We start from the raw sequence: 24,162 nt of genomic DNA on the forward strand, positions 1-24,162 counted from the left end.
ATATTGCCCCAAAGGAAGAAGCTTAAATATGCAGATTTTCCATGTTTCAGCCAATTTTTGCCATGACCATTTTCTCACAACTTTCTGACGGAATCTGGGCAGTGCTTACAATTTTGCAAAGGCTGGCAACATGCCTACATTATGCAATAGGAATACTCTATACAAGCCGTCTACTTAAAAGGGGGTAAAAAAAAGTGTTAAAATACATCAGAGGGATATGTACAAACTACTTTATTAAACCCGAAAGCAACACTTGAAGATGTTTTTGGCTTGCAGGGGGTGTTATGCTGCCAATAATTTGTGCACTGGAAACATTTCAAACAAATTTGCTGCTAAAGTCAAATGAACATAATTGTGATCTACAGAATCTGTACTTCAGTTAGAGATAGCTTAAAAGAAATATGCAAAACAAAAAAAGCAAAACAGCCTTACACAGTCAGGAATAAAAAAGAAGAAAGTACACCCTATTTCAAATCTCTGTAGATATCAGGACATGGTAAAGTGTAGATGGTTGTCTACCAAGTCCTAAAATTTGAAAATATATATATATATATATATATGGCAACTTGCAGTCAGCAAAGTCAGATACATTGAATGAATTAAAGCAGATTATTATATCTTCCAAATGTATGAGCAGATGCCTTTTACAATGTGTTTTAAGATAAGTTTTACTCACTTTTGAATCTAGTTCCACTTTAACACTGCATTATCATCAAATAGTTACATTTTACACACCTGCCCTTCAGGTTCCCACAGCAACATGGGATGCAAAATGCAGCTATTTCTCCTGGGTCTCCTCTGTTTTTGTATTTCAGAACCGGCAAAAAAAAATAAATCCTTAAGTTCACCACTTTAAAATGGCTGTGGAGAGGGGTGTATTAGTAGGAGGACCAAATCAGAAGCCCATCCTCTTTAACGGTGGCTTTTGATTGGTCCTCCCGCACCACAACACCATCCCACTATTTTCAAAACTCCTGTGAGGTGCAGCCCCCGGGGCCTGGGCAAGCCGGTAAATTTTAGATATTATATGGTAATGTAATTAAGAAGAGAGTTTTATTCTTTACACAAAACTTTAATCACATTGGTTTAGTTATGTATTTGAAACATTTAAGAAGCCACAAATATTTGCATTTATAAATAAACAGAAGGCTGGAGTACTGTGCATTTAATAATACCACGTATCATTTTATAAAAGAAGTTTAGTGTACAGCTTAGCATGTCAGTTGTGCAACCACTATTTATATATTCCTCTGTGGAGAACATTTAGTCAAAGTCTAAACTTCTTTATCGACAGCAGTTGCAACAGTGCCACCTGCAGGTTATGCAAAACTATTGATAAAGCAATATTTTAATAAAGTAGATCACACAGTTCAATTATTTCTTTTACATAACTTGTATCTTCACAGCATTATTTTAGTTGAAACAATGAAGACTATATTTCATGCAAATTCTTGGGAACACAACGCTTTTCAAATAAACCTGTAACCATTGTATCCTTATGAATATAGCACACCTACTTTATTTCCTAGATCCAACAAGCTCAAACTTTCTAAAAACCATCAACAATCAATACCATCTACAACAGAAGAGCTAAATCCTGAAATAAAAGAAACTCTGTTGTAGTGACGGAAGTCAGATGAGTTCTTGGAGAGTGACACTTAAAAACTTAAACAACTGAAATAACATGCCACTTTTTTTGATCTGCAATCTGTTGAAAGGGACGGCCATTCCTGGGAGACTTTCCAGTTTATTGGCAAAAAGGCAGGCAAATGTTATCTGCCTAGTGGAAATATGGCTAGCCAAGGAAATGTAATCACATTGTTACCTTCAAACAAACACAAACAATGTGATAAATACAGAACAGAAATTGTTCTGACAAATGAGATGCATGTGTAAACAAAAGGAGTTCTAAAGAAATAAAATAAAGGATCAGAAGAGAGCACATATGAATAACACATTTCTGCAAAAACTCCTTCATACGGATTATTTTCCAACCAACAAATAGCATCATCACACTAAAACTTTAGATGACCACTCAGTATTCGTATATTAAAGCGTACATATAGCAGTTCAAATCCAGCTAAGGGTGTCAATCTGAACCTGGATAAAGGTTGAAAACACATTTACACGCAGCAAGAAACGCACTGCTTTTGTAGGTAGCTCACTAATACCGGACAGCTTTAATTCTGCACTATGATATAGTGATTTAGTATTTGAACCTATATGTCTACAATGGCCATAGACAAATATAATATGACACTGGCTGGAGCTCTGGCCTTGTACCTTAAGGGCAGTAACCATAATTATTCTACCAACATGATAACCATTAATTTTAATCAAATAATACATTTTAAACAATCCTAGCCAAAACAAAGATTAGCACTGGATGTACACAAGCATTAAATTATGCCACAGACACATCAGGGTTTATAATCAAAGGAACTGGCTCCATGATTACAGCATGATAAACAAAGTACTTGACTTCATGGGCCTTTAATAAAAAGGAACACAATACCATTTTAGCAATAATTACACATCACTTCAGCTTTTTTGTTGCATCTTTTTAAACGTTTACAGCTTGAGACAAAAAAAATGTTATTGAATATGTTCAGCATGGAAATTAGATACAGAACAGTTTCAAATAACCACAACCCAAATCTCATTAAAATGTACTAATCTTTCCCTATCTCATTTTAGGAGGAATATTCTTTTGGAAAGATCACTGTGACCAAAAGTGCAGCACTGATAAGGTAGTCCACATTCCAACACTGATAATCACAACTGTTTCAGACCACTCCTTAAATCTGCATTACCACCTACGAATGACCGGGTCCTTCCCCGCCCACTTTCCGCTCTCTGCAGCCGTTTTCTTCCAGGGTTTAGATAACTCACAGTCCCGGGTGGAAAAAAAAAACCAAAACAAAACAAAAAACGACAGGTCGAAGCTGGAGAACCAATCAGAAACCACAAACATGAACACTGCATCTTCTGATTGGTTGTCCAACTCACAAGATGTTTCTACAGCCATTTTGAAGTGGATACAGTAAGGGAATTCTTTTTTGTGGGCAGAACCAGTAATCTTGAGAATGCAATTTATCAATTTAGTAGGAAGCAACAAAATCCCCGAGGTACTTTATGGATGCAGACTAATGAAAACTGGCTCTAGAATTTAGACTTCTCTTGCTCATTGATTATCAGAATTAGTGGAAATATATTTCTATAACAATTATACTTTAGTTGGCACCCAAAACCTGAGGATGCACTTATAGAATGAGCACACGCCGCAGAGTTTTAAAATCTCCTATTTTAAAATCATGGACAGTGTGCTCCACAGAAAATTTTGACAGCCGAGTGGCATTAAGAAGCAGCCGTGTGGGGGGCAGTCTAATATTTTGCAATAATATTGAAAAATGTTGGAGGTTATTCCCCACACCTGCCAGGACTGGTCAGAGGTCTCATACACACACTGCTAGTTGTAGTGCTCACATAGTGCCTGTTCTAATAGGAGAAATATTGGGTTATTCTGTCATAATAGGACTCTGTTGGGCTCCAAGAGCCGGGTGGCAGGTAAAAACAGTCAGGTGGAGCACCCGGGAAATAGGTGCTGGGGGGAACACTGATGGAACCCCAGAATGTAAAAGGTGGTCACCATTACTAAAAGCACTTTGCCTTCACATTACATCATTGAGCACTTTCATAATGAGTCATCTGACACAAATTGACAGAGCCTTATAATAAAGTATCACAAGGTGCTTTTGGCCTTTGGCAAAAGCCACTTAAAAATCAGTAGGGCACGGTCATGTGACAGTAGGAACCCCATAAAGTGTCACAGGCCATGTATGCTGGTTGTTCCTGGCACATAAGAGAGTAGATACAAGGGGCTTGATTCATTAAGGATCTTAACTTGAGAAACTTCTTATTTCAGTCTCCTGGACAAAACCATGTTACAATGCAAGGGGTGCAAAGTAGTATTCTGTTTTGCACATAAGTTAAATAATGACTGTTTTTTCATGTAGCACTCAAATATAAACTTTACATTTCAGTGTACAAATAAGCTATCAAGTATTTGTGCGCTACATGAAAAAACAGTCCGTATTTAACTTATGTGCAAAACAGAATACTAATTTGCACCCCTTGCATTGTAACATGGTTTTGTCCAGGAGACTGAAATAAGAAGTTTCTCAAGTTAAGATCCTTAATGAATCAGGCCCAAGATTTGGCCTTTGCACTCTCACCATGCTGCAATCTACATATTTAGTAAGTGTCCAGTACTACCCAGGATTGTGTAACATCAGAAGAAAATGTAAAGGCAAAAAAACAAAAAATGTCAGAATGAACTATTGTTTGTTTAATCATCCAAACACCAATTAATAACCGTATATTTTATATTTGATTATATTTCTTCTGCACAAATATACACAGAATATATTTATTATAAACATTCATACATGTTGCTAGATAGATACACACATACATATATATATTTATTACACACACACGAACACACACACACACACACACACACACACACACACACACTCTACAACTGAAATACATGGCAAAGTGTGCATGGAGCACAGCATTCAGCATTGACAGTTATTCACACAATGCCCTTCAACTGGCAGCCAGTGCCATCTAAACAAAGTACTAAAATCCTGAATAAAACATTTTTATTATCATAAAAAAAACTGCTGAAAGGTACAACAAAATAATTACCATTTACTTTATGAAACAATGAAATGTGAAACACAGTATTATATATATATTATGTTTAAGTAAAGCCTGTCACTGTTGGTTGAGCTGTATTTTTTCAACCATTCATTTTTAACTGTAAAACAGCAGTCAAAAAAAACCCCTTGATGAACTAAAAAGATACAAGACTGGAAAAGATCATTAGAAAAGACTGGTCTGGCTGCTAGAAAATTTGGTATAAATAATTACCTTTGCTGCTAACATAGGCCCAGAGTGTACAGAAGCCATAGACTAATGAAGGTTTACCTCTATGCCCCTGCTCCCTATGGGATATCGTTGAGAACAGACTCCCTTGTTGCTTTTTTACACACATCTGCCACTAATCTTAATAGCTCAACCATTAACCCATACAACATTTTTTTTCCCTTCAGCGGATGGCGAATTTCTCCAAATGCTCAGATCTTAAATCATTACAATCCCCTATTATAATACAGACAAACAACAGCTCCCTACACATATGATTATAAAACATGATCAACTGTTTTACTTGTCTTGTTTGTTTGCCCGTGGCAGAACTAACCAAATACATCACTGGGGGTATATTAATTGTTTTTTGTCCATAACAGAGTTTCTTATTCACCACTTGGTTCAGCCACAGTAAAGCCTTGTACACACAGGCATTCATTTTAAGCGTTTTAACACGCACTCTTAGAGCCTATTAAGCGTACTGTGATGGCGATAGTCCAAAGATAATGTAAACATATGGGCATGTACACACATTTACTGTCAAGCGATTTGCAGTGCGTCAAGTTCAGTATTCACAAGAGATAAAGCTAGTTTAAAAAGAATGGAGTTCTATGGCAACAGTCATTAAACATTGTAACATTCTGCAAGGACAAAAGTACAATGTTTTGTCTACGATTTTTAACTGGCATTTTTAAATGCATTTTTCAATGCCAGTGTGTACACGCCCCATCAAACGCTGGAATTCGTACACTGAAAAAATTAAAATAAATGTTGATAGCTTTGTGTGGCCAAGAGAAATGGAACAGTTACAAAAAAGGCAATGTCACAAAATCAAAACACTTTCTAGAGAAGATATTTCATTATAAACATTCTGTCTCAAAATATGTAATCTACATTTTTAGAATATATATGGTGATATTTTAATGCCCCAGGCCAAGCACTAACCTTTTCCCCAATCATATTAAGGAGCCCCATGTAGTGTTTCCTGTCTCTCAGTCTGATTGCATTAAGAAATACTGTAGTTACACCCACATCCTCTTTCATTCCAACAGACCCCCAGCAGAGGTACAACCAAAGATTCGCAATAAACCAAGACCACATTGAAGTCAAGACTGGTATGACAATGATAAATGATGACTGTGTAATACTTTCAGCGAGAGTAAATATAACTAAAGAAAGAGAGGATCCTTGGAATAATGAATCTTTCCTTTAGAGTTCTGTTGAAATAGGCAATATGTGATAAACAAATGTCTGCACCCACTACAACTCAACTCCTATAATACAATTAAAGAGACTATCGGAAAAGCAGAAATGATGATAAAATGTCTTCTACCACAATCTACACTAGCAATATGAAATAGAAGCATTTGTATATATTCAATAGAGGTAGCCAAACATATCTGGGTTCCCCCAGTGGGCTAGTATATTTTCTTTACTATAGCAAGGGGCTGAAACATTGACACCTACTTAAACAAAATGGTGCAAGCAAAAGCTTAATAGGAAAGCACCAGTTGTCACCAAAGTGACAGAACAGCTGAAATCCCACATCTGGAGTCTCATTTGGGCAAACACTCCAAAACTCACACTCTTATAATCTTGGCTTGCTAAAAAAAAAGACAGATGGAAGCTCTCTATGCAACCTGTGTACACTAGAAGCACACAAAGTCACGTGTGCATGGAAAAAAGTATACGATGAAGTAGGAAAATGTAACAATTATGTGTCTACACATTGCAAAATTACTACAAAAAAATATATTAATTCCAATCATAAAGTCACTGAGTTTTGTTAAATAGAACACTTTTACACCTTATTTGTATTCAAAAACATGTATTTCAAAGATGCAATGAAATACAGACAGACATATATGCATTTCCAAAGTTTCAAATGAGAGAAATGGGAAATAGAACATATTTGGTGAATACCCAAGGCCGCCCTTTCTGACCCTTCTTAACTTGCAAACAATCATCTTGTTCCAACTTCCCTTTATATAAACTAAGTGCCAAGCAATAAATTAAAATCCATGATCTCCATTTACAGGTAAAACACACACACATAACAATACAGTGATCTAACTAAATACTAAAGTAATTCTCTTTAATTGGTGGAGTCAGGAATTGCCCAACATACCCTTATTGCACAATAATGCTGTTTTTTTGCACACAGGGATACAGTGTCATGGACACAAAGCACTCCACTCAGTTTGGTGCTAACAGTCAGCTGTGGGATTCTTGATCCACACAGCTCTAAACTCTTGGCTGCTCATACGGGCTCATGAGCAATGTTTAACAGTTCTCTGCTAGGTTATTTTGACACCAAGTTGATGCTTGTTTTTATAGGCCATTCTAAGTACACTTATGCTGCATCTGAGATAGATTATATACACACACACAAACATATGCAGATAGAGGCGATGCAGTCTTGGATTTCTGAAAAAAAAAATGTTCTACAGACGCTTAAATCTCCTTTATATCCCCTTAGGGAAAAGTGTTTCTAACTAGAGAGGATTTTCCAGTTCATTCATTCTGACACATTTCCAATACATGGGATTACATTTGCAAGAATTTATTTCTGAGTGTTTTCACATACATACACACATACTTTAGTTATAAGAGCCCTGTGATGTATAACAATGACAGACACAATTATGTGCAATAAAACAACTTCACGTTTTCTGGCCTTGAACCTGTGATACTCGTTTAAGAGACATATGATTTAACAATCAGCCTTCCCCCCCCACTTCCCTAAGGGAATGCCATTTATGTGCAATAAGATCAACAACTCTATTATACGGTTAACACTCCTCGGCGCCAGATGAGACTGTGACACTCAAGGGAACAGTCGTTTCTGCTCCGATGGTCATAAACTGCTCTTGAGAGTTCAAACCTCTTCATTCATTTAGGAACCGATTTTGAGGACTGTTAGTAACCTCATTGTTCACTTGCCTTTCAAGAACACGACTGCAAATCATATAACTCGCACTAATCATTTTTATGTGGTGCAAGCGATCCAAAGGAACATAAAAAAATCCAGACTACAACCAGCTTATTATAGTCTCTAGCCGGCAGGGGGAGTTTCAGAGCAATGAGCTGCGGGACTCCTTGGAGTGAAGGGTTAATGTAGCAACTGGTGCCCAAACTAAACTAAGACGGGCTGTGTGTGTCTCCTTTTCACTTAGCCTGCTGGTCCCGTTAAACTAATTAAGTCTCTGAAGAATTTCTAGGTGACAGAAAGTCCAGGGTGGCTGACATTCCTCAGCACATCCCCCTTCCAGCCGTCCAGACATTACAAGCAGGCTCATCTTGCAGACACTTACTATAACACGCACACATTACAGAGGGTTACTAGGAACGACTAACAAATGCAAAATAAACAGTTCATAACAACTAATAGTGCATTGTAAAGAAGTAAATAGACAATATAAAACACTGTAAACAAAACGCAGCAACTTACCATTAAATGCCTTGGTCATAAAACACGACAGAGTACTCCCGTGTAAAGTCTCTAAAGAGTTGCCTTAGACAATGACATTGACGTGAAAGTAATGCAATGCTCCAGAATTGCAGCCTCTTCTCCCCTGCTGGATCCCCAGTCAGTATAAGCAGTTCATGTCTCAGACACAAGGAAGCCGGCTGGGCTGAGTAAAGCAATACAGCCTCTAGGTGAGACTGCTGCTCTCTGCTCTACTACTAATGTGCTGCGAGCTTTCCAGACAGCTAACATGACATGAGCTTTCCTCCCCGCTCATTGGATCCAGCTCACCGCTCTCAGCCAATCAGCGGGAGGGCTGATATCAGCACAGCACGCACTCTTCTGCAGATTCCCCTCCAGCTAATAATCCTGCAGGGGGTGGTTTATTCACACAATGGGTATGTTGCAGCGCTTGATTCTAGAATTTGTCATCATGTAATCAGCTGCACCTAAAGAGGAAGAATGCTATTCAGACTTTAAGTTCACTGGTGCAAAACTCAGGATCATAATTGGACATATTTTCATACATTGCTAGAAGAAAATCCCCCCCTCAAAGAATGAACAAATCACAATGCTAACTTGAATCCAAGTAATAAAATAGCATCCTGATAAGGAGAAGCATTATTATTTTAGAGGTTTATAGAAACTTTTCTATCAGCTGTTATGTTGAAAAACTGAAGTTTGTCCTGATTGCCCAGTTGTGGAATTGTAAAGCCTGTAGGAGATAAGGCAATATCCTGTCTGCAGGGAAACTGTTTCTGTTTGTGTTTTGATGACAGAAGAGCTGCAACTAAATCACACAAAATAGGATATAAAAAGTGGTGTTGTTAATGCCCCTATTAACATATTGCTACTTTATTATAACATAGCACTGTAAATTATTAGAGTGAACATAGTGCACACAATAAACAATGGTGGAACTCCAACCTTTCATAAGTATTTACCTAAAGGAACCTAATTGGTATTCTTCAGGGGCTGCATCCCTCTAATGGTCAAAAGGGTCACACATTACCTTTAGGGGCATATATTTAATTGTCGGCGGAAACACCGAAAATCTTGCACTCCGCGCACTATTACCGTTAATACGGTAATAGTGCACGGAAAAAAACGTTATTACTGTAGTTTTCTCGCTGGATTTCAGCTCGCAGCTCCCTGAGTTGGTGGCCAGAGGTGAAGTCTCGGAGGGCCGTCTGTTGCCCATCACTGGTCTAGGGAATAGCAAGATACATATCTTCATGATTACATCTTGGAATAGCAAAATTATGAATAGAATCTTGGCTCTAAAGAGCTAAACAACTCCACTAGTCTCGAATATACACAGCCTGTGTGGCATTAAGTAAAATATTATAAATATGCAACAAATGGTCGTGGTGTCTTTCCTGAGACTACTATCAAATCACAGCTGGGCTGTGTGCAGTTTGCAAGCCTGGTAAGCTGAGATGTCTCAGTGTTGTAGAACTGGAGACATATAGGATTTAATGTTTTAAGGATATGAGGTATCCAGTGAATATGACACCTGATTGGTTGCTTGAAGATTGGAATTCCAAGAGCTAAGTGACAAAACATTGCTCTTCATGTTTGCAAACTGTGTGGTTTTGCAGTGCTTATCAGGTAATAATGGAGAAAACAGGGACGGTGGGGCAAGGTAAGTGGCGGACAACCCCTTTAAAAATGCATCACTTAGGAGGACATCCTGGGAGGACGGAGATGCTCCATCTTACATCACCCTGGGACAGAGCAGATGTCAGAATGTTATTGAGAGCTTTGCAGCCAGTAAGGTAACAGGAATGTTTAGCACAAATTGGTGGCTTTAACATAGAGATAAGGCCAGTTGTTTAGCAGATATAATAGAAATGTTATGGGTTGCATATGATCATTTTATCAGCATCTTTGTATTCACTGTCCAGCTTGGCTGAAGGAAATATATTTTGCTTTTTGTGATATTGTGGGAAGGAAATAATCAAACATCACTCTTTAGCACACATGCAGGGGAGAGTAGGGTAATACTGAAAATTGTCCAGTAACTGGAACAAGTACAAATAATTGTAATTTCTTTACAATGTGTCCTGTAAAAATAAATCTATGGCCTTGTACATATGGGCATTATTTTAAATTCTTTAATGCATATTCTCATATCTTATTAAATGTGCATTGATACTGATATTCCCAAAAATTTGAGTGGATAGAGCAGTACACAACCCATTTCTGACATGTCTGCTTTGCTTTGCGTCACTTTCATACTGTCTGAAGCATGTTAATGCTTGTAGACAAAACTTGTAGCGGGCAGCAGGGTGGCTCAGTGGTTAGCTCTTCTGCCTCTCAACACTGGGGTCATGAGTTAGATTCCCGACTGTGGCCTTATCTATGTGGAGTTTGTATGTTCTCCCCATGATTGCGTGGGTTTCCTCCGGTAGCCCCGGTTTCCTCCCACACTCTAAAAACATACAGGTAGGTTAATTAGCTGCTATCAAATTGACCCTAGTGTGTGTGTTAGGGAATATAGACTGTAAGCCAGGGCCATCTTACCAGCATTATTGGCCCCCGGGCAAAGCAGTGCACTGGGGCCCCCACCTACACAACCACAGAATAAATATATATATATTGACTTTTTTTTTAATATACTTGCTCTGCTACCCTTGAAGAACAGCAACTAAAAAATAAAATCCCCCCTTCACTTACCTTTCAATCGCCTTGTTCTCCCATTGCTTCTCTTCTTTTTTCATATTATCTGTTTTCTTCTTTGAATTTCGCTTGCTTCTCCATTGCATCTCGCGTCGTGGCTCCTTCGTGCTGCGTTCCTCAATGAAATTGTCAGGCGTGATGACGTCACGCCCAACATTCAGTGCGAGCGCAGCACGGAGGAGGGGAACAGGGAGGGAGCCGGATCGCCACCTGACCTGACCACGTGACCGCAAAAGGTACGTTTTTTTGTGCAGGATTATTTATTCTAATTAAGAAAGTGCTCTGCCTATGGGGCCCCCTTTGCCCGTGGGGACCCCGGGCACTTGCCCATCATGCCCAATGGAAAAGACTCCCCTGTTGTAAGCTCCACTGGGGCAGGGACTGATGTGAGTGAGTTCTCTGTACAGCGATGCAGAATTAGTGGCGCTATATAAATATCATCATCATCACTTATTTATATAGTGCCAGCAAATCCCATAGCGCTTTACAATTGGGAACAAACACTAATAAGACAATACTGGGTAATACATACAGACAGAGCGGTAAGAGAACCCTGCTCCAAGCTTACAATAAACAGCTGACAATGATGTAGACAAAACATTGTACTTTCATACTTGCTTTAGAAGAGCACATTTCAAAGCCTTCCTGCATCATAGTGTATCATTTAATTAAAGAATTTCCATAGACAAACTATGGGGCACATTTATCATTCATCGGCAAAAATGAGAAATAGTTATCAATCCTTATTGCATGGATAAGGATTGAACTATTTCTCAAATTTATGAACAACGGATCACAGAAACAGCAGTTCCGAAAAACTGCTGTTTCTGTGATAACAAAAATCATACTTACCCCCCTCTTCGGAACGCGCTGTCTCCGGATCTCCTCCAGGTGTTCTTCGTTCCTCTTCATCCTTCAATTGCGCAATCAGCTGGCGTACATTAACATGACAAGTTTCCGAAAAAAAATTGTTTTTTGGAACTTGTTAGATTGCGGCCAGGACCAGTCACCATACAGTTAAATGGTGACTGGTCCCAAAAAACGAAGAGGAGTGCAAAGCAGCAGATATCCACGATATCTGCTGCGATGCACCTTTATTAAATATGCGGAGGACACATCGGGACCTGATTTCCAAGGTAAGTGCACGATAGTGCACTACCGTGCTTTCTTAAATATGCCCCATATGTCAGAAAACTATGCCCTACAACATTTTCCTTCAGTGTTGGAAACAAGCACTCAGAACTGTAGAGTTGTCATTGGAATTGGTGTGATGAGCAGTTTGTGCACTGAAGCCTGACTATGGTATCCTGCTCTGTAAAGTTCTTCTTGAACCATTTGTGATTAAACTGGCTGCTTGCACCACAAGTCGAAAGTTGCAGTCAATTAATCTGTAGTTGCTTGCCTGTTTTGTTTTATATTTCAAATCAATGCATGGATACCATGATCCTGGAGTACACGTTTCCACTCACATTTGTTGATGATGTTTGATGCAGACATTTCCTTAGATACCATTGCTTGTGAAACATTAGCAAGTTGAACTGTTTACTAAATGCGAATACTAAAACTTAGGTTTTCTGTGCGGAAGAAGATCTATTTTTTTTACTAAGGACAAATATAAAAAAGGTATGTATTTTGCCTTTAAATTTAATATGCAAATTATTAGGGATAAAAGGAAAGAATTTTATGTATATAATGATCATTGTGTCACATTTATTATGAGAGTTCCGTAGAAAATTAAAGGGACTATGGTTTTTGTTACTGTTAGCCTATATTACTTATAATACATTTGATTAATGTATAATATTTTTTTGTTAGTTAATTCACTTTTTCAAATCTAAATGCCTGGATTAGTGGGCAGGCCACATATATCCACGCCTAAGGGTTGTATTCTGTGCATAGGTTGTGAATTTTTTCACTAATGTTTTTTTAACATTTTTGTTTTGTCACATTTCTGCAGCAGAACAGTTTCAAGCCGGGTGTATGATCGCGTAAGAAAGAGTGAAGATGTATAATGTGGGTCAGTCAAGGATAGAAGGAGCTGTCCATGTCTTAGATGTGTGTAGAAATCCCTTGTATTGATTGCCCACTGAATGCAGTAACTTGTCAAGAGTTCCGATGGATCATTGCTATGTAGTATCAGATGAACACAGGGTCACCGTTAGCCCTGAGAACCAGGGGCCCCGGCTCTGAATGTAATTAGAAGTGCCCCTGGCAACTTCCCTGCATGACTGTGAGTGCCATCGTTTATTAACTAGGGCATATTCACTGTGTATTTCTTGCTGTGATGCAGGAAACAGAAGTCCAGGAGACTCCCAAATTTGTGGGATTCCTCCCAGACTCCCGGAGAGCAGGGCAACCTCACGGATCACGGTCATTTTGTAAAGTTAAACAGAGGGGGCAGGGCTTAGTGACATGATTCACGCATCATTGTGTGCAAATCACTTCACTAAGTCACCATTTTGCCCAATACCCTATACTATTGGTATAGGGCAAAATGGCGATGACCGCTTAGGGGGTGGAGCTTAATGATGCAATTCTCTAAGCCCTGCCCCCCACACGCTCACCTGTCACTGGACCTCCCGAAAGAGAAAATGAAAAAGTAGGCAAATATGTGGTAATTAAACTACTACAAGGGCTGATGAGAACAGGAGAAAGTGCTGGAGAGGAGGGGGAGGAGGAAAGAGAGAGAGAGAGAGCAGAGGTAGATTTAGGGGTTGGGGGTTAGAAAGAAGGAGGGTTACTTTGGGGTATATAAATATATGTCATATAATATATGAAATATTATAAAAACATAAGTAATTAATTTTAAAAAGTAAATCAGTAATATATTCATAAGCAATAATAATGTCTATAAAATGTGGGGAAAGTTGTAAGCCATAATTTAATTTTGAGGCTGGTGGGGGAAATAGATCTTTGTACTAAATGGGAATGGTAATAATTTAACGCCAGGACTGATGAAGGGTGAAATTGGACTGTTTATAAATGTAAATGTTATTAATTTAATGTTGGGGTTGGTAAGGAGAAATTGGTCTATTTATTAAATGGGTATGTTATTAATGTAATGTTAGGGCTGGTAGAGGTTTAATATGTCTATTTCTTAAATGGGAATACTTTTAGTTTAATGTTGGTGCTGGTGGGGATATGCGTCTTTTATTAAAAGTGAATGTTATTAATTTAATGTCTTGGCTGATTAAGGGTAAAGAGGCGTATTTATAAAACAATAACAATATTAATTTAATGTCAAGCTGGTTAAGGGGAAGAAGGCCTATTTACTAAATGTTGGTGCAATTAATTTAACATGAATGCTATTAATTCAATTCTGGGGTTGATTGAGTGGAAGGAGGCCAGTGTCAGGCTTTGAAGAGTGCTATGGACTAAAGATGCTCAGAAACCACTGGTTAAGCCCCACTGAACCAGGAGGTGCGGACAGGGCCGCTGCTAGGGTTCTCAGCGCCCTAGGCAAAATTTCAAAATACCACCCCCGCCCCACCCCAAGACACGCCAAATACCCACTTCCCAGACCCTCACACACTTCACTTTTGGTAAAAAATAAATAAAAATAAAATAAAAGATAAGCCTTACCTCCTACAGCGGTCTCGCTGCCGTGATGTTTTATAGAGAACGTTGTCCAGACTCCACTGCTGTCCAGGGGCAATCACAGGATTTCTAGAGGGGAAGTATCCAAGTATTAGATATGGGAACAAAAACTTGTGAGAATGACCCATCACACTGCTCCCCCTGCAGCACAATGCCCCCCCCCCCACTGCTTGACCATGTCCCCCCCTGCAGCATACTGCACCCTGCTGCTTGACCATGTCCTCTGTCCCCCCCCCCTGCAGCACCATGTCCTCTGCCCCCCCCTGCAGCACCATGTCCTCTCTCCCCCCCTGCAGCACCATGTCCTCTGTCCCGCCCCCTGCAGCACCATGTCCTCTCTCTCCCCCCCCTGCAGCACCATGTCCTCTGTTCCCCCCCCCCCCCTGCAGTGCCATGATTTTATTGGCACGTCATGCTCTATATTTGACTTGCTTCAAGTCAATAATAGAGCATGAGGTGCCAATAAAATAATTATTTTATCCACCATATTGTTTAAATCAAAGTTAGAGCATGAAGTGAAAAATAAGTCATTTTTCCACTGCATATTTTGCAAATCAAATATAGAGTATGACGTGGCAAATAGTAATTTTTATACCATTAAAAAAATACTATTTTCCACCTCATGCTCTATATTTAATTTTCAAGCTATGTGGGAGAAAAATTTATATTATTTGCAACTTCATGCTCTATCTTTGATTTAAAAACTATGTTGGATAAAATTATTATTTTATTGGCACGTCATGCTCTATTATTGACTTGAAACAAGTCAAATATAGAGCATCAGGTGCAATAAAATAATTATTTTAACCACCATAGTTTTTAAATTGAACATAGACCAAAAAAAGGTGACATAATAATAAAAAATCCCACCCCCAACATTTTTTTTTACTACACACTTTAATTAATTAAATTAAATTAATAATACCCCCCCCCCCCCAAAAAAAAGATAAATACTTACTGTTTTGGATCCTGAAGGCTGGGAGGCTCTTCTTTAATGGCTGCCCACCGCTCCTCGGCTTCTTTACCACAAAGTAGAGGGGTGGAGCAGCCGATGCATGCTGGGAAGGGAGGGGGGTGTTGGGTATTACAAAACTTTATTCACACTGTCTGCCAGTGGAAGACAGTGTGATATATGGCAGCACAGGCGCCGCGGCCGCTGGGAAGATCTGACACCTAATCACTGACGTGAGTGATCAGGTGATCAGCTGTGCGATGCGCCGAGCAGCCCGGGCTGGCGGACATTGAAGAAACAGCGGCGGCACCCGGCCGCCACTGCACCTCTCTCACACTTTTTTCCGCTGACTAGATTTTTAAATCTAGTCAGCGGGAGCGGCGCCCTAGGCAACTGCCTAAGGTTGCCTAATGGGTACGCCGGGCCTGGGTGCGGAGTCTAACGAACTCCTGGTGATCACCATGGACCCTCGCAAATAGGTTTGGGTACAGGGTAAGCAGGTTGCGGTCATCCTAGATAGTTACCAGAGTAGTGTTTGAGGGTGGTCAGAACGGTCCGGGTCAAAAATCAAACCAGAGCTGGCGGTACCAAAGACAGATCCACAGAGAAGTCAGACAGGCTAAGGTCACAAGGATAGGACTAATAGCAGAATTCAAAAGAATGGTCGACAAGCTGGGGTCACAACAGATGGAAACAGGCACAATCCAGAAGAAAAGTCAGGGGAAGCCGGGTCGGAACCAAAACAGGAGCAGGAACATACAACAATGCTGGAGAACAGGAGAACTGATACTCTGGCCCCCTAATGGTGCCACAGCAGGGTTTAAAAAGAGGAAGCCAAGCTGTGATTGCAGTAGGAGAGGGTCAGACACGCTGACCACCAAAACAAGGAAACGTCCTGTTGCTTAGCAACGGGACTTGTCAGTGCGCATTTGCCCGATGGCGCAAGGACTGCCTGTTGCTTAGAAGCTGGACGCCCCAGCCGGAACTATCAGGAGGCTGTTCCCACTTCATAGAGGAACAGTGGGGACTGTGCCTGGTAGCTTGTTTATTAAACAAAAAAAGCTACAGATTTAATGTGCGGTCAGGGGCAAAGAGGCCTACATTGTTCACTCACTGCTCAGCTTTCAAAGAGGTGAATAGTAACTATCTCTTTTCCAAAAAGGAACCCAACATTCTAGGACCCGGCAAAACAGCAACTAAGCTTAAGACACCAGCAGCAGCACCAGGTAGTCAAAGCTGCAAAACAGGTATGAAAGCGCAGCACAGAGTTGGAGAAAGGCATTCTTCTTGTAAAGGTCTAGGCACACCCCTCCAAAGGGGAGGCAGCATCTACTCCCACCAAAAAGCTTGTTTGCCAGTGTTCTGTTTTGCTCAGGGTACTGCAATGTCTAGTTTGAGCTCTGTGTTCACCACTGCACCAAGAACACATATTTGTTGCTCTCACAGGAGAATGAGATGGGAGTGACCGAGGTGGTTGACCCAGAGACACCCACAATAAATTATGGTGAGCAAGGACAAAAAGCAGACTGAAGAACATGGACCCTTTCAAGTAGATATGAGAGATTTTTTTAAAACGTTATCAACAACAGTAAATAAATGTCTTGCTTTCTGATTTACTAGGAATCTAATTAGGATTTTTTTAGTCAATGTAGGAAATTATGAGTGAATGAATTAAAGTATGTACATATATCTGACACTTTTCTTAGATGTATGTAAGAATATCTGGAGAAAGATTCCAAGTAGGAAATTAAGCAGAGTGCTGAGTCAAGGATGACACCTAGGCAGCAAGCTTGAGGAGTAGGGTTTATTGTCATGCTGTCAACAGAAAAGACAGATAGGGTTTCTGCTGGTTGGTGAAAAGACTAATTACTCAGTATTTGAAAGACTGAGTTTGAGGTGGCAGGGGGACATCCATAATGAAATAGCAGAATGTGGGCCAACACATGGTGAAAGATCTGGAAAGAATATTTTTTGTGTTTGTTCTTTCCTCATATAGGTGATACTAAAATTCAAAGGAGCTTGTTAGTTCTCCAAAAGAAGTGAAATAAATAGAGCAGAAGGCTTAGAACTGGAGGGTGGGTCCAGAGAAAAAAAAACACTTTGATAAGTAGGGTGAGAACCAGAAATACATTAAAGAAATATTTGGGGTTAGAGATGACAGATTGGCAGTATATTTGTTTGACAGTGTCCACAGCATATCAGCAGGTGGGATTTTTCAAGAAGTCATAAGGACTACGAAACTTTCACCATTGACGTTCTACTTTGTGGGAGAGGCTTTTGTGTGCCTTGGCTGAGATCATGGTCGACACTGAGAATAAAGAGTAGCTGGAGGCACATGATCATGGGCTGTTGCTAGAGTGTTGGTAAGATATGGGGCCATCAGATCAGGACAGGGTAATGTAGACATTTGGGACAGAAGTTTTTGCAAAATGGTTGAAAGTAGTTAAAATCAATAAAACTGTAAGCTCTGCTGAGTATGTTAGCGCTATATAAATGTAATAAATAACAGATTTCTGCAGCTTGGTTGAGTTAAAAAGGTTTCAAATGGTGGAGGAGAGATTGCAGATGGTCAGGTGATGTCTGAGAAAGTGAAAGAGGTGGTAAAGAAATCAGAAACTGAACAAAAAGTCAACAGAACACAATATCAAGGCAGTCGCAATCACAATGAGTAGAAGTGTCAGTTCACTGGGAGAGGCAGAAAGAGTAAGTTAGAGAGAGTGATTTGGAAGCAGGAAGAGCATGTTGGATATTGAAATCACGCAAGATGTTAGTGGTGATGTCAGAAGATAAGAAATAAATCAGACGGAAAAAAGTTCAAAGAATTGTTATCCAAGGGAACAATAGAAAGAACGCACAGAAAGAAGGCATTAAAAATCCAGAGAGTATTTACTTTACAAGATGGGGACATGAGTGATGGAACAGGTGGGAGAACCTTAAATCTGTAGAATGTGGACAGTAAAGCAGCTGCATCCCTTTGATTTGATTGCTTAAATTTTAGTTCCTGATAGAAATAAGCAAAATCTTCAAACCTGTTCTGTGAAGTATTAATCTCATTTCTTATTTGGCTGTAAAATGTTGCATGTGTCAAAGGCAAAATTTGGCCTTAAGGGTGCCGGACTTGTCCAACCTCACCACACAGCAGAAATAACTGAACCTTCCTCTGTTCATAGCCTGTTTATTCTGTGCAATGTGACTTTACAATTACAGGGCAGAGTGACTACAGAACTCCAAGGTTGTATCATCAGAACTTGGCGCCGCTGTGAAATGGCATGGGCTGCCTCAGGATCCTATTCACAGCAAATCTTGCTGCAAATACACTAGTATTTATTATTGATTTCCCTCCGCAGTCATGTTTTCAGTCTGCATTTTTATCTCATTCTTTTTCTGTTTCATCATTTTCAATTAGGATTATTCATTTTGGATAGTGCAAATAATATATAAAGAGAGTGCTGAAACAATAAATAATGGTTGTCCAATATCACACAATTAATAATTGCAAAACAGATTATGAAATGTCACATAACAAGGACAAGGGCTTATCAATTCTCAGAATGATCATGCAAACAAACATTAATAACCAGTATAGTTTTTCCTTTGTTACACCAAACCAAGGTTACATTTTATTAATATAATATTGATTTTAGCACATCAAAATCAAGATCGAAATAAATTTAGTAGTATTGCTGTTCTGAACTAGAATTACTTCTAATTGTAAACAGTGTGAGTGATGATGAACACAAACATCTCCTTATAAGTATTGTGGCAAGAGCCCGCTACTGCAGAAGCACACGCGAACAACAACTTCCTTTTTATGGTGCTTTATTGTCAGGATGGTAAATGTTTGACACCGTATACTTGTACAGCAATCATGGAGACCCTAAACACTAGCTATACATAGTCCAGCTCTCTCTCAGGACCAGCCAGCTCACCCAGCGTTGGTCTTCCTGAACAAATGATATAAACAAGCTTTTATACCTGATACTCCTCCCCCAGCCTTAGCTTGATGGACAGGTGACACACCCACCTTCTCTTTAAAAGGAAACGCCCATCACTGGCTCTGTAATTCAGACACACCCTGTCTGTTTGCTGAGAGGAAGGATTTCAAGTCATGTAAGTTAAACCAAGCTTAAACTGTTGCTTTTCATACATAGGTCTTTACATTCAATCTAGGTGCATTACTGCACAAATGTTTTACTCTACTTCCCTGCTTTCTCTGCATATTGCCAGCTAAATGCCTCCTTTTGTTACAGTATGTAAAAGAGAATTAGTAATTATAACAGGACAGCACAATTTTCCCACAGTGATCAATAGGTGTGATAGCTACTACTAGCCAGTGGCCAAAAAAAATGACCGGTAACACTATATTAATTGCGTTACATCGAATCAAGATAAAAATAAATTGCTTGAATTTCAGCTGCAATAGATGTATATTCATATTGCTGAGCTGCATCTGTATCTAGGCAGTATTAAATTGCAGAAAGCTGTGCACACACAGTTTGAGACATTGATGATTTAATTTTTTATATCTCTGTCTGACTGGTCAGCAACAAGTGCCACATACCATTTGGATCCATAACCGATTCTACCACAAACGCACTCAGGTTATCGAACCAGTGGAATTTTAATTTTCGAGCATTAACATGTCATTTCAAATAAAGAATGGACAATAATTGATTACATAAGTATGCACACCCTTCTTATAATACTTAGTAGAAGCACCTTAAGCCACAGTTACAACTGTGCATCTTTTCAGATAAGTCTTTACCAGCTTTCTACATATGGACACTGTACTTGTTGCCAATTCCTCTTTGCAATATTAATTTAATCAAGTGACTGTTGGTGAAGAGTAATTTTCAAATCATTACACCATCTCTCAAAACAGTTGCGGTCTGGGCTCTGACTGGGGCACTTCAGGGCATTGATTTTCTTTATTTAGGCCACTCAAATGTGACTTTTGATATATGCGTTGGGTCATTGTTCTGCTGGAATATAATTGTGACAACAGTATATCCCAGGTGGACCCAGAAATAAACAGAGAGAAAGCATATTTGGGCTTTGTATTGCACAGGCAGACGTAGTCAGTTTTGATACTTATGTCTCCTTACTCTTGGATAGGTGTAACGGGGGAAGGAAAGGGCTGCCTAATGTAGGCCGAGTGCAGTAAGGACGTGTTGACGTAATTGCAAACTGATTCAGACCTGCATGGAGACGTATATTCGCCAATAGCCGTATCACAATGCGCACTGATAATGACAATTAGCAACACTAGCTAGTCGCTTCTGATCCAATGACTGCAGAGTTACCTTTCCAGCTGTTAGTGATTCCTTCATTGTGATTATATTTTAGGATTGAGCAGACGTTTATTAGTGTAAGTTCTTTTTATATTTGCCCTCATACCAACACAGCAATAGAATTCTTTAGAAGTATATTATTTATTTTATATTACACTTAATAGCGAATGTGTGTCAAGCTATCAATGTCATCAAATATTTCTGCTTATGACATTTATATTACGATTATCTTTGTATAGGCTTATGTGATTATGTTTTAGTGTATTGCAATTGATACTTTTAAAATTAGTGCTGTAAACTAACAAACTACTCTGTCTTGAAATTCAATATTATTCTCCCCTCAGGGTCTTTGGTGGTTTAGAAATCAATCACACCAGGATTCCAGCCATAATCTTTGTTTTATTTTTTATATTGATTATAATATCTATGCAAATCTTATGTAATCTTTCTTTTGCAAATCTATCATATGTGTTTTTGTGATGACATGTCCATGATTTTTTTTTTGTAATTATTTACTGTTTTTCTCCTTTTTCTGACATGTAACATATTCTTTGTCAAATGGCATTCTTAGATGATATTGTTGCCTTTGACATCAGTAGCAGGAAGCATACAGAGCCGCAACTTAAAATTTTAGTGTCTGGGACGAGAAGAAAAACTGCCGCCCCTCTAGCCTTCAATTTACAGCAAATTAACCTAAAATATTCATAAACTGCGCTCCCATTTACTATTGCGCCCTGCATTCTTTTTCAGCATTGCACCGTGTCCCCCTTTCACAATGTGTTACATTTCTGTGCATCTGACCTCATTCCAGACCACAGTAGCAGTGGTGCCCGCTCCTGCACAACCCTACTTAGGGCTCTGGTAGAATGTGTATAGGTCATGTCTAAGCCTCCTTGGGTTGCCTGACACAGAGATGATACACTGATTTAGGCTCCTCTCTCATGTCATCCTGCAAACTCTGAAGATTGTGAAGAGTGACCTAGAGCCTATGATTGGTATCTGCACAACAATACCAGCCCTGACTAAATTGTTGGCTGTGTGAAAAAGATCCTGTATTTATGCCTTAATTGCATAAGCTATCTTCTTATTCTGTTCTCAGGTACACTTATTATACACTCACACTTTTATATACTTTTCCTTAAATAACATTGCCTTAGTCAGTCCTGTCACCACACTAAATAACACCTAAGCCTTACAGAATTAATTATCCAATAACTACTGTAGCTCAGCGCTACTTCACAGTATATATTTCTGTTATAACCAATACATACAACATATGTATGTATTCAAATTAAAGTATTTTACTGTTTACACAGAGAACCTTGCATTTACAGTTCATATATACATTATAATAATACTCAACATAACAGCGTAATTACCCTGAGGCAATACTTATCTATCTATCTATCTATCTATCTATCTATCTATCTATCTATCTATCTATCTATCTATCTGCCTATACACACACACACACACATATATATATATATATATATATATATATATATATATATATATATATATATATATAGATATCTATCGATCTATCTATCTATATGTATATATTTCTATATAGTGGGTGAAATAAGTATTGAACACATCAACATTTTTCTCAGTAAATATATATTTAATAGGGCAATTGTAATTAAATTAACAACAAATGTCAGCAACAATCCTTGCAATCCACTCATGCAAAGGAATCAAACCGTAGATGTCCATAAGTTTTGTGTAATAATGTGAAATGACACAGGGAAAAACTATTGAACACATGAAGAAAGGGAGGTGCAAAAAGACATGGAAAGCCAAGATACCAGCTGAAATCTATCAGTAATTAGGAAGCAATCCTTCCAGCTGGTTCAGCCACAACTGATGGGCTATGAAAAGGTGTCTCATTACGAAGGTGTCACACAAGAAACATCTCAAGATGGGTAAAAGCAAAGAGCGTTCTCAAGTCCTTCGCTACCTTATTGTTGCAAAACATACTGATGGCATTGATTACAGAAGGATCTCTAAACTGCTGAATGTTCTAGTGAGTACTGTTGGGGCCATAATCTGGAAGTGGCCAGAACTTAATTTCACCATAAACCGGCCACGACCAGGTGCACCTTGCAAGATTTCTGACTGATGAATGAAAAAAATTATCAGAAGAGTTGTGTAAGAACCAAGGACCACTTGTGGAGAGCTTCAGAAAAACCTGGAATTAGCAGGTACAATTGTTTCAAAGAAAACATTAAGTAATGCACTCAACTGCCATGGCCTGTATGGACGCTCACCAAGAAAGACTCCTTTGCTGCAGAAAAAACATATTGAAGCTTGTTAGTTAATGAGGTTTGCTGCACAACATTTGGATAAGCCTGTGAAATACTGGGACAATATAGTGTGGTCAGACGTCAGATGAGAGCAAAATTGAACTCTTTGGATGCCATAATACACACCATGTTTGGAGGAGAAATGGCACTGCACATCACCCCAAAAACACCATACCAACATCAAAGTTTGGAGGTGGGAACATCATGGTGTGGGGCTGTTTTTCTGCACACAGTACTGGCATACTGCATGTGATTGAAGAAAGAATGAATGGAAAAATGTACCGAGACATTCTTGATAAAATTCTGCTGCCATTTACCAGGATGCTGAAGATGAAATGAGGGTGGACATTTCAGCAAGACAATGATCCCAAACACACAGCCAAGGACACTCTCAATTGGTTTCAGAGAAAGAAAATAAAGCTGATAGAATGACCCAGCCAATCACCTGACTTGAATCCAATTGAAAATCTATTGAAAGAACTAAAGATCAGAGCTCATAGAAGAAGCCCACGGAACCTTCAAGATTGGAAGACTATTTATGTTGAAGAAAGGGGCAAAATCATACCTGAGCAATGCATGCGACTAGTTTCTCCATACAGGAGGCGTCTTGAAGCTGTCATTACCAACAAAGGCTTTTGTACAAAGTATTAGATACATTTCAGGCATACTTTTCCCTGTGTCATTTCACATTATTACACAAAACTTAAATAATGGACATCTATGGTGTGATTTCTTTGCATGTTTGGATGGCAAGGGTGTTATGAGCCGCGGCTCCCCAACGGGCCGCCGTGGCTCACTTCAGGTTCGCTCAGACGTCCCGGCCGTCTCCTTGACAACCGGGACGTCACTTCCGCCCTCTGTGTCCCGGTTGCCTGGGCAACAACCGGGACGCTCTGCCTCTACTGCCGCAGCGCCCGGCCAGCT

The 24,162-nt window shown here is 39.3% G+C and overlaps 1 protein-coding gene across 1 annotated transcript in view; it reads right to left on the reverse strand.

Annotated features, from left to right (window-relative positions):
• The window catches only part of PRICKLE1 (prickle planar cell polarity protein 1), a 54,910-nt gene extending 46,286 nt beyond the window's left edge, over positions 1-8,624 (reverse strand). The window contains exon 1 of the mRNA XM_075209068.1: positions 8,390-8,624. The gene's annotated coding sequence lies outside the window, so the exon portion shown is untranslated. The remainder of the gene's footprint in view (positions 1-8,389) is intronic.
• Positions 8,625-24,162: the final 15,538 nt, after the last annotated feature.

This window comes from Mixophyes fleayi, chromosome 4, assembly GCF_038048845.1.
Source record: "Mixophyes fleayi isolate aMixFle1 chromosome 4, aMixFle1.hap1, whole genome shotgun sequence".
Taxonomy (NCBI): Eukaryota; Metazoa; Chordata; class Amphibia; order Anura; family Limnodynastidae; genus Mixophyes; species Mixophyes fleayi.